Raw genomic sequence first — 13,254 nt, 5'->3', positions numbered from 1 at the left:
GAAAGCAAAGTCACTTTATTATAAAATTTTTTGACAGTATATATGCATGAATAATTTTTTAATAGCATTATCCCTTGTATTCATTTTTCCAAATTATCCCCTCCCTCCCTCTACTCCATCCCCTAGATGACAGGCAATCCTATACATTTTACATGTGTTACAGTATAACCTAGATACAATATATGTGTGTAAATCCAATTTTCTTGTTGCACATTAAGTATTAGATTCCCAAGGTATAAGTAACCTGGGTAGATAGACAATAATGCTAACAATTTACATTCACTTCCCAGTGTTCCTTCCCTGGGTGTAGTTGTTTCTGTCCATCATTGATCAACTGGAAGTGAGTTGGATCTTCTTTATGTTGAAGATATCCACTTCCATCAGAATACATCTTCATACAGCATTGAAGTGTACAGCGATCTTCTGGTTCTATTCATTTCACTCAGCATTAGTTAATCTAAGTCTTTACAAACCTTTGTATTCATCCTGCTGGTCATTTCTTACAGAGCAGTAATATTCTATAACCTTCATATACCATAATTTACCCAACCATTCTCCAATTGATGGACATCCATTCATCTTCCAGTTTCTAGCCACTATGAATAGAGCTGCCACAAACATTTCGGCACATACAGGTCCCTTTCACCTCTTTACTATTTCTTTGGGATATAAGCCCAATAGCAGCAATGCTGGATCAAAAGGTATGCACAGTTTGATAATTTTTTGGGCATAGTTCCAAATTGTTCTCCAGAATGGCCAGATTCTTTCACAACTCCACCAACAATGTATTAGTGTCCAAGTTTTCCCACATCCCCTCCAACATTCATCATTATTTGTTCCTGTCATCTTAGCCAATCTGACAGGTGTGTAGTGGTATCTCAGAGTTGTCTTAATTTGCATTTCTCTGATCAGTAGTGATTTGGAACGTGAGTTTCCTATTCTAAGGAAATTACAGATCTAGTCTCTATTTCTTTATTTTAGTATAATAATTCCTCTATCTCAAGCAATTTCAATTTTATACTATTAAAATCATTTATTTGCATAACTTATCCTAAATTATATCAGTAAAGAGCCAATTCCACATGTAGCAAATATAGTTTTAGTAGGTTAATATGACAAGGATAATGTATATGTGTGCATTTCCAATCACTGAAAGAGAAATTGAGTCATGGATAATTGATAAAATTCATGAAGAACCACAAAATCTAAAGAGATCTAAATGAAGACATTCATCAGATTTGAAGGAGGATCTTTGGAGATATCTTACAGATGAGACTTGAAGGAAACTAGGACAATCATGGAGGAGAGAGGAAGTGAGATAGAATTCCAAGAATTAAGGACAGCCATTGAAAATACACAAAGGTAGGAAATTGAGTTTCTTATGTGAGGAATAGCAGTGAGGTTTTTGAGGAGAAAAAGAGTTAGTCGATTGGAAAGGTAGAAAGAGCTGGGTTATGAAATCAAACAAATTAATTAATTATATGTATATATATATATATATGTATATATATATATATATATATATATATATATATATACATATATATATATATACATATAATTAATTTGTGTATATATATATAATTATATATAATAATAAATCAATAATAAATAAAACATTACATTTTATTCTGGAACAAATAGTAAATCACGTTAGTTTAGAAAGTGATAGGCCCAGAGGTTCACTTTAGTAATATAAAATTGTCTGTAAAGGATGATCCAGAGCAAGGAGAGACTTGAGCCAGAGAGACCAACCAGAAGTCTCTTGCAATAATCCAGGTATGAAGTGATGAAAAACCTGAACCAACCTAGTGGCAATGTCAGAGAAGTTCAGGATTGATGTTGGAGGTAGAAAAAGCAAGATTTAGCAAATAGTTGGCTATTGTGTGGGGAATGAAAGAGGAAGAGTAAAAAAATGAGAAAATGAGAAATTGTGAGCCCTGAGAACCCTCAACAGTTACAGAGATATTAGAAAGGGGGAGCATTTGGGGGAAAAGATAATGAATTCTGTTTTAGATATTTTGAATTTAAAATGTCTAGCTTGAGACACCCATTAGACACTGGGGGCCAGAAGAAGGGTTAGGTCCAGACATTAAGATTTGAGACTTATCTGCATAGAAATGAAAGCTAATAGAAAGAAATAGAAGCTAATGAAATCTCCAAATGATCTACCTTTATCTGGATGAAACAAAGAATACTGAAAAGTTACCGGATAGATTAGGAGAACCAGGAGGAAATAGTCATGTGAAAACTCAGGGAGAAAAGAAAGTAATGAGAACCAGAATATATCTGTAGATAGAAGAAAAGAAACTTTTTTTTTCCCCATCTGTGATTTCATCAGTATAGAAAGACCACAGTTTGGGATACCACTAACAGTGAAAATTGGAATACTCTCACCAGCTTAAATTCTTATAGTTGTCTATAGCACCGAGAATCAAATGACTAACAAATGTCAGGCCACATCTGTATAAGGTAGGACTTAAGTCTCTATCTTCCAGAATTTGAGGCAAATCCCTTCCCTTTCTCCTTCTTTCCCTCTCTCCCCCTCCTCCCTACTCTGTCTCTGTCTCTGTTTCTCTTTATCTTTATCTCTCTGTTTGTCTGTCTGTCTCTCTCTATCTCTGTCTCTGTCTCTTTGTCTCTCTCTTTGTCTCTCTCTCTCTCTCTCTCTCTCTCTCTCTCTCTCTCTCTCTCTCTCTCACATGCAATGGGAAAAGAACCTTTAAATAAAATGAAGCTGCTTTAAAAAAACAAAAAACAAAAAACAAAAAAAACAACCAAATTTATTGTTAGAGCAAGGTCCTGTAGGAGGCAAGAAGATATGAAGTCTAGAATCCACTTATAAGTGTTAGTTAACATAAAAATACATTTAAAGATGTAGAAAATAGATCAAAGTAAAGATGGAATAATTGGAGATACCTAATATTAGATGGCCTTGATTTCAGATTAGGGAGTGAGCCATATGTTGACCAAAAAAAAAAAAAAAAAAAAAAAAAAAAAAAAGATGTGGAGGGTGATAGAGGACTTTAAGAAAGGACAATAGTTTGCCACTGTTATTATGAGGAATGAAATAAGCAAGAAGTTGTGAATATAAGAAATGAAAAAAAAAAAAGGAATAACCTATTGGGGCTTTATAGCATGAATTACTTGTGAACCCAATTAATGTGATTCTTTGAATTCTAAAGTGTTAGCAAGAGTACATTTTTGGAATGCTTGACTATGGACTCCAGGCAAGTTAGGGAAGCAAGTAAAATGAAAATAATTTTGATCAATGAAGAGAATTTTGGAAGAAAGAGTTGATGGACAGAAGGTGGCAATTAGTCAAACATTTATTCTGTACTCTACTATGTGCCAAAAACTGTGGATACAAATAGTAGATACAAATAAAAAAGTTAATAGCCTCTTCCTTCAAAGAATTTACTACATTCCTGAGTAGATATTCCTACATTTAAACACATGTATATATACTTAGATTTCTATATGTATGCATATATACATATAAATATATAGCATAGATTAAAAGATAATTGTTATAAGTGAAACCCATTCAAAAAATATATCAAAGAAACTTTAAGTAGAAAGCATTTGTAGCCAGATTAGTGTTGGCAATAAACAGGAAAGTTTTAATGCAAAAGGTGGAAGTTGAAATGAATCTAAAGGGAAATTAAGGTTTCTCAAGAAGTAGAAATGAAAAGGAAGTAAATTTCAGGCACAGATACCAGTCAAGGCAAAAACATGGGAAAGAAAAGATGCATTATAGAGTAAAAAGTCCAGTTTATCTGAACTGAAAAATGTGTGGAGGTAAGTGATATGTAAGAAGGCAGAAAAAGGGGGAAGGAGATAGAGAAGAGCTTTAAAGATCACACAAATTTATTTTTGAACTTTGCTTTAATAGTCAGTCAAGGGAGGTTTTGAATAGAGGGTAACTAAAGCAAATTCATCAATGAAGAAAGAAAGAAAGAAATAGAAAAGAAAAAAAATAGAAAAGAAAGAAGAAGAAAAGAAATAGAAATGAAGACAGAAAGAATGGATAGGATCTTGTGGTCAGAGAGAGGAAACTTAAAAGTTCAGTTTCTTAGACTTAGAACAGTTTTTTGGTGGGCAGAGCCAAGATGGCGGAGAAGATAAAGGTGAATTTATAAGCTCCCTTCTTCTCTCAATACCAACTAGTTAAATCAGCCTCAAAAATAACGTTGGACTGATAAAAACCACAAGGATTAGAAGCACAGTTTACCAGCTGAAGAGAATCTGGAATTTCAACAGAAAAGGTCGGTGCCGAGGGGAGAAAAAAAAAGATCAGCACAGACAGGGTTAGGTGCTAGCACACTGTGCCGATCAGTGGAGAACTCTGGGATCAGAAAAGACAGTGAGAGAATCTGGCACAAGCTGATAGCTCTTCTTTGCTTATAAAACATCAGATCACAAGAGAAATCAAGCTACTTTAAAATATAAAGCCAGATCCTAAGTCCACCCCAATCCGGAAGTGACCTAACAGATCTTGGCATGGCTGTGCAGCTGCCTTCTGCTGCCCAGGGCTTCTCCTTGGGGTAGTTGAGAGCCTGAACAGCAGGGGACACAGCTCGAGGCAGCCTCTAATTCACATAGTGTGGGGCTCAGCCTGAGGCAGTGGAATTCTAACAGCAGCAGAATTCCCAGGGAAGTGGAACTTCCAAAGACGCAAAACCTTTGAAGTAGGGACCACAGTTTCTGGGCAGACACTTCCAGTTTGAGCACAGGGGCTTTTCACATCAGCTGCTAATATCCACGGCCCCATGAGAGGCTTTGGCTAGGGTTTGTGATGGTTTCACTGTTCAGCCTTAAACCTCAAAGCAGTTGCTAGGCCACACAACGGTGTACTTCAATGGGCACTCCTCAAAACTGCAGTGGTGCTAACCATCTCTAAGGCATTTCCGGGGAGGGGGAGGGGAACTCACTCCCAGAGCTCTTGCTTAGCTCAGGCAAAGGACTGCTGCATCCATCTGGTCTGGGAAGAAGCTGGTAAATAAATTTCGTACTCTAAGGGGAGACCCCCACAAATTTTTAACAATGAGTAAGAAGCTGAAGAGAATGATTGACACCTTCTATACAGAGAAAGAGAGGGTATCCAACCCCGAGGAAGCTAACAGCAGAGAGTCTCCAAATAATACCGTATGGGGGAATGATACCTGCCCCCCATCACATAACTCTCTCCTAGAAGAGACTATTAAAAAGTTAAGAGAGTTTGAAGAAAAATGGGGAAAGGAAAGAGAAGCTATGATAGAGAATAACAACGTCCTGAAATTTTGAGTTGGAAAAAATAAAGAATTCACAGGAGGTGCAGAGAAACCAAATTTGTGAATTAGAAAAGGTTAAAAAATCACAGGAAAGTAGGATTTGTGAATTAGAAAAGGTTAAAAAATCACAGGAAAGTAGGATTTGTGAATTGGAAAAAGAAAATAACTCACTAAAAAATTAGTGAAATGGAAAAAAAATTCAACAGAGCAAAATAATTCATTTAAAAAATCAATTGGGCATATACAAAAAGAACTAAAAAATGTGAATGAAGGAAATAACTCATTAAAATCATAACTGAACAAATAGAAATGAATGATTCATTGAGAAACTAAGAAGTCGTCAAACAAAACAAAAAAAAAAAAAGAAAAGCTGTAGAATAATGTCAAATACTTACTGGGAAAATCTATAGACCTGGAAAATAGATCTAGGAGAGATAATCTGAGGATCATTGGACTTCCTGAAAAGTATGATCAAAAAAACAGCCTAGATTCTATTTTATAGGAAATCATCAAAGAGAACTGTCCAGAGATAATAAAAATAGAAGGGAAAATAGGCCTTGAAAGAATTCATCAAACACCTTCTGAAAAAGACCCTAAAAAAAGAACTCCATGGAACATTGTGGCCAAGCTTCAGAACTACCAAACTAAGGAATAAATACTGCAGGCAGCTAGGAAAAAACAATTCAAATATCAAGGTGCCACAATAAGGGTCACACAAGATCTGGCTGCCTCCACATTAAAGGATCGAAGGGCCTGGAACCTGATATTCTGAAAGGCAAAAGAACAAGGATTGCAACCAACAATAAACTACCCAGCTAAGTTTAGCATTTTCTTCCAATGAAGAAGATGGTCATTTAATGAAACAGAGGAATTCTATTTGTTTCTAAGAAAAAAAAAAACAGACAAAAATTTTACCTACATCCACAAGACTGAAGAGAAGCAGAAAAAGGTAAAAAGAACTCTTGAGAACTGTATCTCTGTTGTGGATATACAGAACGTCCACATGGATAATTTGATTGTACTGATATAATATAAATGAAAGGGAAGTAGTAAAGGGAAAGGGATAGTATCAGAAAAAGGGGAAAGAGAGATAAAAAGAGGAAAACTACATCCCAGGAAGAGGTATAGAAAATGTACCACATCTGAGGGAATTTAGAGAGGGGGAGAAACATTGTGTGACTCTTACTCTCATCAGAGTAGGCTTAAAGAGTAAATAATTAACATATTTGTTTTTCAGAGAATTATCCCTCACAAGTAGATTTTTCCTCTTTCCTTTTTCTGATCAGATTTACTAAAGGTTTATCTATTTTATTGGATTTTTTTCATAAAAAGGGAGGGCTGTGTGTCACAAGTGGGATTTATAAATTAAATACTGGCGAAGGGGTTCAGGGGGGTCAAGGGAAAAAAAAAAGCATAATCAGGGGATAATATGATGGCGGGATATACAAAATTAGTAATTTTAACTGTAAATGTAAATGGGATGAACGCTCCCATTAAAAGGGGGTGGATAGCAGACTGGATCAAAAGTCAGAACCCTACAATATGTAGTTTACAGGAAACACACTTAAAGTAGGGAGATACATACAGAGTAAAGGTAAAAAGTTGAAGCAGAATCTATTATGCTTCAGGTAAAGCCAAAAAAGCAGGAGTTACCCTCCTTATCTCAGATCAAACAAAAGCAGAAATTGATCTAATTTAAAGAGATAAGGAAGGAAACTATACACTGCTCAAAGGTAACATAAACAATGAAGCCATATCAATACTAAACATAGATGCACCAAGTGGTATATAGCATCTAACTTCCTAAAGCAAAAGTTAAGAGAGTTGCAAGAAGAAATAGACAGCAAAACTATAATAGTGGGAGATCGCAACTTTGCACACTCAGAATTAGATAAATCAAACCACAAAACAAATAAGAAAGAAATTAAAGAGATAAATAGAACATTAGAAAAACTAGGTATGATAGACCTTTGGAGAAAACTGAATGGTAATAGAAAGGAGCATACTTTCTTCTCAGCAGTTCATGGAACCCATGTAAAAAATTGACCACATATTAGGACATAAAGATCTCAAAATTAAATGCAGGAATGCAGAAATAGTAAATGCCTTCTTATCAGATCACAATGCAATAAAAACTATATTCAATAAGAAGTTAGGGGTAAATAGACCAAAAAGTAATTGGAAACTGAATAATCTCATCTTAAAGAATGGCTGGGTGAAACAGCAAATTATAGAAACAATTAATAATTTCACCCAAGATAATGACAACAATGAGACATCATACCAAAATCTGTGGGATGCAGCTAAAGCGGTAATAAGGGGAAATTTTATATCTTTAGAAGCTTATTTGAACAAAATAGAGAAAGAGAAGATTAATGAATTGGGCCTGCAACTTAAAAAGCTAGAAAAAGACCAAATTAAAAACCCCCAACCAAAAACTAAACTTGAAATACTAAAATTAAAAGGAGAATTCAATAATATTGAAAGTAAAAAAAAATATTGAATTAATAATTAAAACCAAGAGTTGGTTTTATGAAAAAGTCAATAAAATAGATAAACCTTTGGTAAATCTGATCAGAAAAAGGAAAGAGGAAAATCAAATTGTTAGTCTTAAAAATGAAAAGGGTGATCTTTCCACCAATGAAGAGGAAATTAGAGAAATAATAAGCAGTTACTTTGCCCAACTTTATGCCAATAAATTTGATAACTTAAATGAAAGAGATGACTACCTCCAAAAATATAGGCTTCCTAGACTAACAGAGGAGGAGGTAAACTGTTTAAATAATCCCATTTCAGAAAAAGAAATAGAACAAGCTATCAATCACTTTCCCAGGAAAAAATCCCCAGGACCAGATGGATTTCCATGTGAATTCTACCAAATATTTAGAGAACAATTAGCCCCGATATTATATAAACTATTTGAAAAAATAAGGGATGAAGGAGTCCTACCAAACTCCTTTTATGACACAGAGACTTGGTACTGATACCTACACCAGGTAGATTGAAAACTGAGAAAGAAAATTATAGACCAATCTCCTTAATGAATATTGATCCTAAAATCTTAAATAAGATATTAGCAAAAAGACTTCAGAAAAATCATCCCCAGGATAATACACTATGATCAAGTAGGATTTATACCAGGAATGCAGGGCTGGTTTAATATTAGGAAAACTATTAGTATAATTGACCATATTAATAATCAAATTAATAATATGATCATTTCAATAAATGCAGAAAAAGCATTTGATAAAATCCAACATCCATTCCTACTAAAAATGCTTGAGAGTATAGGAATAAATGGACTATTCCTTAAAATAATCAGGAGAATATATTTAAGATTGTCAGTAAGCATAATATGTAATGGAGATAAACTGGAATCTTTCCCAGTAAGATCAGGGGTGAAACAAGATTGCCCACTATTACCATTACTATTCAATATTGTATTAGAAATGCTAGCCTCGGCAATAAGAGTTGAGAAAGATATTAAAAGAATAAGAGTAGGTAATGAGGAAATCAAACTGTCACTCTTTGCAGATGATATAATGGTATATGTTGAGAACATCAGAAATTCTAATAAAAAGTTATTAGAAATAATTCACAACTTTAGCAAAGTTGCTGGATACAAAATAAATCCACATAAATCCTCAGCATTTTTATACATGACCAACAAAATGCAACAGCAAGAGATACAAAGAAAAATTCCATTCCAAACAAATGTTGAGAGTATAAAATATTTGGGAATCCATCTACCAAAGAAAAGTCAGGAATTATATGAGCAAAATTACAAAACACTTGCCACAAAAATAAAGTCATATTTAAATAATTGGAAAGACATTCAGTGCTGTTGGATAGGCCGAGCTAATATAATTAAGATGACAATACTCCCCAAACTAATCTATTTATTTAGTGCAATACCAATCAGATTCCTAAGAAACTATTTTAATCACCTAGAAAAAAAACAACAAAATTTATTTGGAAGAATAAAAGGTCGAGAATTTCAAGGGTATTAATGAAAAAAAATAGTCAGAAGAAGGTGACCTAGGTGTACCTGATGTAAAGCTACTTTATAAAGCAGCAGTAACCAAAACCATTTGGTATTGGCTAAGAAATAGACCAGTCGATCAGTGGAACAGATTAGGTACAAAAGACAAAAATGGGTACAACTGTAGCAATCTAGTGTTTGACAAACCCAAAGATACCAACATTTGGGATAAAAATTCATTATTTGAAAAAAAAACTGTTGGGAAAACTGGAAATTAGTGTGGCAGATATTAGACTTAACACACTTAACACCATATACAAGATAAGATCAAAATGGGTCCATAATTTAGGCATAAAGAATGAGACCATAAAAGATTAGAGGAACAGAGGATAGTCTACCTCTCAGACCTGTGGAGGAGGAAAGAATTTATGACCAGAGGAGAACTAGAGATCATGATTGATCACAAAATAGAAGATTTTGATTACATCAAACTAAAAAGTTTCTGTACAAACAATACTAATGCAAACAAGATTAGAAGGAAAGTAACAAATTGGGAAAATATTTTTACACTTAAAGGTTCTGATAAAGGCCTCATTTCCAAAATATATAGAGAACTGACCTTAATTTATAAGAAATCAAACCACTTTCCAATTGATAAATGGTCAAAGGATATGAACAGACAATTCTCAGATGATGAAATTGAAATTATATCCACTCATATGAAAGAGTGTTCCAAATCACTATTGATCAGAGAAATGCAAATTAAGACAACTCTGAGATACCACTACACTCCTGTCAGATTGACTAAGATGACAGGAACCAATAATGATGAATGCTGGAGGGGATGTGGGAAAACTGGGACACTAATGCATTGTTGGTGGAGTTGTGAAAGAATCTGGCCATTCTGGAGAGCAATTTGGAACTATGCCCAAAAAGTTATCAAACTGTGCATACCCTTTGATCCAGCAGTGCTACTACTGGCCTTATATCCCAAAGAAATAGTAAAGAGGTGAAAGGGACCTGTATGTGCCAAAATGTTTGTGGCAGCTCTTTTCATAGTGGCTAGAACCTGGAAAATGAATGGATATCCATCAATTGGAGAATGGTTGGGTAAATTATGGTATATGAATGTTATGGAATATTATTGCTCTGTAAGAAATGACCAGCAGGATGAATACAGAGAAGTGTGGAGAGACTTACATGAACTGATGCTGAGTGAAATGAGCAGAACAAGAAGATCACTATACATTTCAACAACAATACTGTATGAATATATTTTCTGATGGAAGTGAATATCTTCAACATAAAGAAGTTCCAACTCACTTCCAGTTGATCAATGATGGACAGAATACACCTAGAGAAGGGACACTGAGAATTGAATGTAAACTGTTAGCACTACCATCTTTCTACCCAGGTTACTTATACCTTCGGAATCCAATTCTTAACGTGCAACAAGAAAATTGGATTTACACACATATATTGTATCTAGGTTATACTGCAATATACATGTAAAATGTATGGGATTGCCTGTCATCTAGGGGAGGGAGTAGAGGGAACAAGGGGAAAATTTGGAAAAATGAATACAAGGGATAATGTTACATAAAAAAATTACTCATGCATATTTACTGTAAAAATTTTTTTATAGTTATAAAATTAATAATAATAATAAAAAAGAACAGTTTTGAATGTAGATCCATTCTAAGGAGGCTTCTGATGAGTATCTGAAGTGGATGGAGCTAGTTGGAAATGAAGAGAAGTGGAGGCCTGGATGTTAGAAGAATCATCAACATGGATCCTTTGTTTAGTAATTTTACGCCTTCTCTTGCTTTTCTTAAATATTTCAAAAAAAAGTAAAACCCAACCAATCTCTTTTTTTTCTCTTTCTCTCTCTCTGAAATCTGTTAGTTAGTGAATCATGCCTTAGATACTCCATCACTAACACTGTATATCTTTTAAATATATTTGAATAGAGCAATCTAGACTATAGCAAAATTCCTTTACAGATACATAAGAATGCAATTTCTCCATATCACATTTATAAAAAATGGACCTGGAATCAAAAAGACCTGGAGTTCAAATGTGGTTTCTGATATTTACTAGTTGTGTGACTCTGGACAAATCATGTTACCATTGTTTGTTTCAGTTTCCTCATCTGTAAAATTGGGATAATAATATCATTTACCTCCCAGGAATGATATGAAGATCAAATGAGATCATATTTCTAAAGCACTTAGCATAGTGTCTGGTACACATTAAGTGCTTAATACATGTTTTTTTTTTTCTTGTCTTCCTTTGTTAATCTATCCAAAGATTTTAAAATCTTCTCTGTACAAATCAAAACACATGAACTTTTTATATTTAACCTAACTTCCTATATTTGGCATATGCAATCTCCTCTTTCTCAAGGGAGACAGCCAGCTAATAACTATTGTTTTCATACTCTCTACATCTAAGTTAAGTTTGATTAAATTCCAGTTAAATAGCTTTTATTCAGCACTTATTATGAACTAAGTATTGTACTAAGAGCATAGGATGTGAGGAGAAAAGAAAAAGAAACACAGTCCCTGCCTTCAAAGAACTAATATTCAATTGTTTGTGATCTAATTGGATAGAATCATAAGACAAGGAAGGACATCTAGTTAGATGGAGGAGAAATGTTCCGAAGTACTTAAAGGGATTATATACTTTAAATGAAAATTCATTTAATTCTTAAAGAGAGTCAGTAAAAGATTGGTCATAAACTGGTATGAAATGTGTATTGCCATATGCTTTCAGGATATTGGTCAATTTTTCTGATTTTTTTCCCCCTCTCATCTTTCTTTTTTTCTTTAAAAAATCTTGGATAGTTCTTTACAAGAGTAAAAGAGATAAGATTCAGGGGAAATTTTTAGTTAAATAATGTAAAAAAAATGTCAACAAATATTTTAAAAAAACATGTTTGGTTATTTCAGTTGTCTCCATTTCTTTTTTAATCCTACTTGGGATTTTCTTGCTTTATATTTTATTTTATTTTTTACTTATTTAATATTTTCCCCCAGTTTCATTCAAAATAATTTTTTACATTCATTTTTTAAAACTTTTGTGTGCTCAGTTTTCTCCCTTGTTCCCCACCCATAATTAAGAAACTACTTGTGAAGTTAAGAGAAAACATTTCCATAAAAGTCAAGTTGTGAGAAAAAAAAAATCCATTTCCAACCTAATAAAAATAAAAACCCTCAAGAAAAATAGTGGAGAGAGAGAGAGAGAGAGAGAGAGAGAGAGAGAGAGAGAGAGAGAGAGAGAGAGAGAGAGAGAGAGAGAAAGAGAGAGAAAGAGAGAGAGAGAGAGAGAGAGAGAGAGAGAGAGAGAGAGAAAGAGAGAGAGAGAGAGAGAGAGAGAGAGAGAGAGAGAGAGAGAGAGAGAGAGAGAGAGAGAGAGGGGCAGAGACAGAGACAGACAGAGACAGAGAGAAAGAGAATGTTTCAATATATATACAGACATGATCAGTTCCTTCTTTGGCTATGGATAGGATTTTTCATCTTAAGTCCTTCAGGGTAGTCATAGATGATTATACTACTGAGAAGAGCAAAGTCATTCTCAACTGGTGATCCTGAAACATTGCTATTACTGTGTATACAGCACATTTCACTTTGCTTAAATTCATGGAGGAGTTCCAAGGCTTTTTTTTTTTTCCCTGAGGGTATCCTGTTCATCATTTCCAATAGAACAACAATAATATTCCATCATAAACACCATGGTTTATTGAGCCATTCACCAATTGATGGACCTTTTCTCAATTTCCATTTATTTTTTTCCCTGAGAAGAGAGCTGCTATGAATGTTTTGTACATATAGATCATTTTCCTTTGAAATCTCTTTTGGTATTTATGCCAAGTAGTTGTGTTATTAGGTCAAAGCATATACATGAATTTATAGCCCTTTGGGCACAGATCATATCTTCTGAACATTTATCATTGGGGCATAGCTTATTATTATTATTATTATTATTACCCTCCCTCAA

General features: G+C 34.0%; 1 long non-coding RNA gene across 1 annotated transcript; it reads left to right on the top strand.

Annotated features, from left to right (window-relative positions):
• Positions 1 to 2,876: 2,876 nt before the first annotated feature.
• On the top strand, positions 2,877 to 5,702 carry LOC141566135 (uncharacterized). Its single transcript, XR_012489239.1, has 2 exons — positions 2,877 to 5,347; positions 5,390 to 5,702. It is a non-coding gene; the product is annotated as an uncharacterized LOC141566135 (long non-coding RNA).
• Positions 5,703 to 13,254: the final 7,552 nt, after the last annotated feature.

Source organism: Sminthopsis crassicaudata, chromosome 4, assembly GCF_048593235.1.
Source record: "Sminthopsis crassicaudata isolate SCR6 chromosome 4, ASM4859323v1, whole genome shotgun sequence".
Classification (NCBI taxonomy): Eukaryota; Metazoa; Chordata; class Mammalia; order Dasyuromorphia; family Dasyuridae; genus Sminthopsis; species Sminthopsis crassicaudata.
This window is presented reverse-complemented; position numbering and strand designations above follow the sequence as displayed.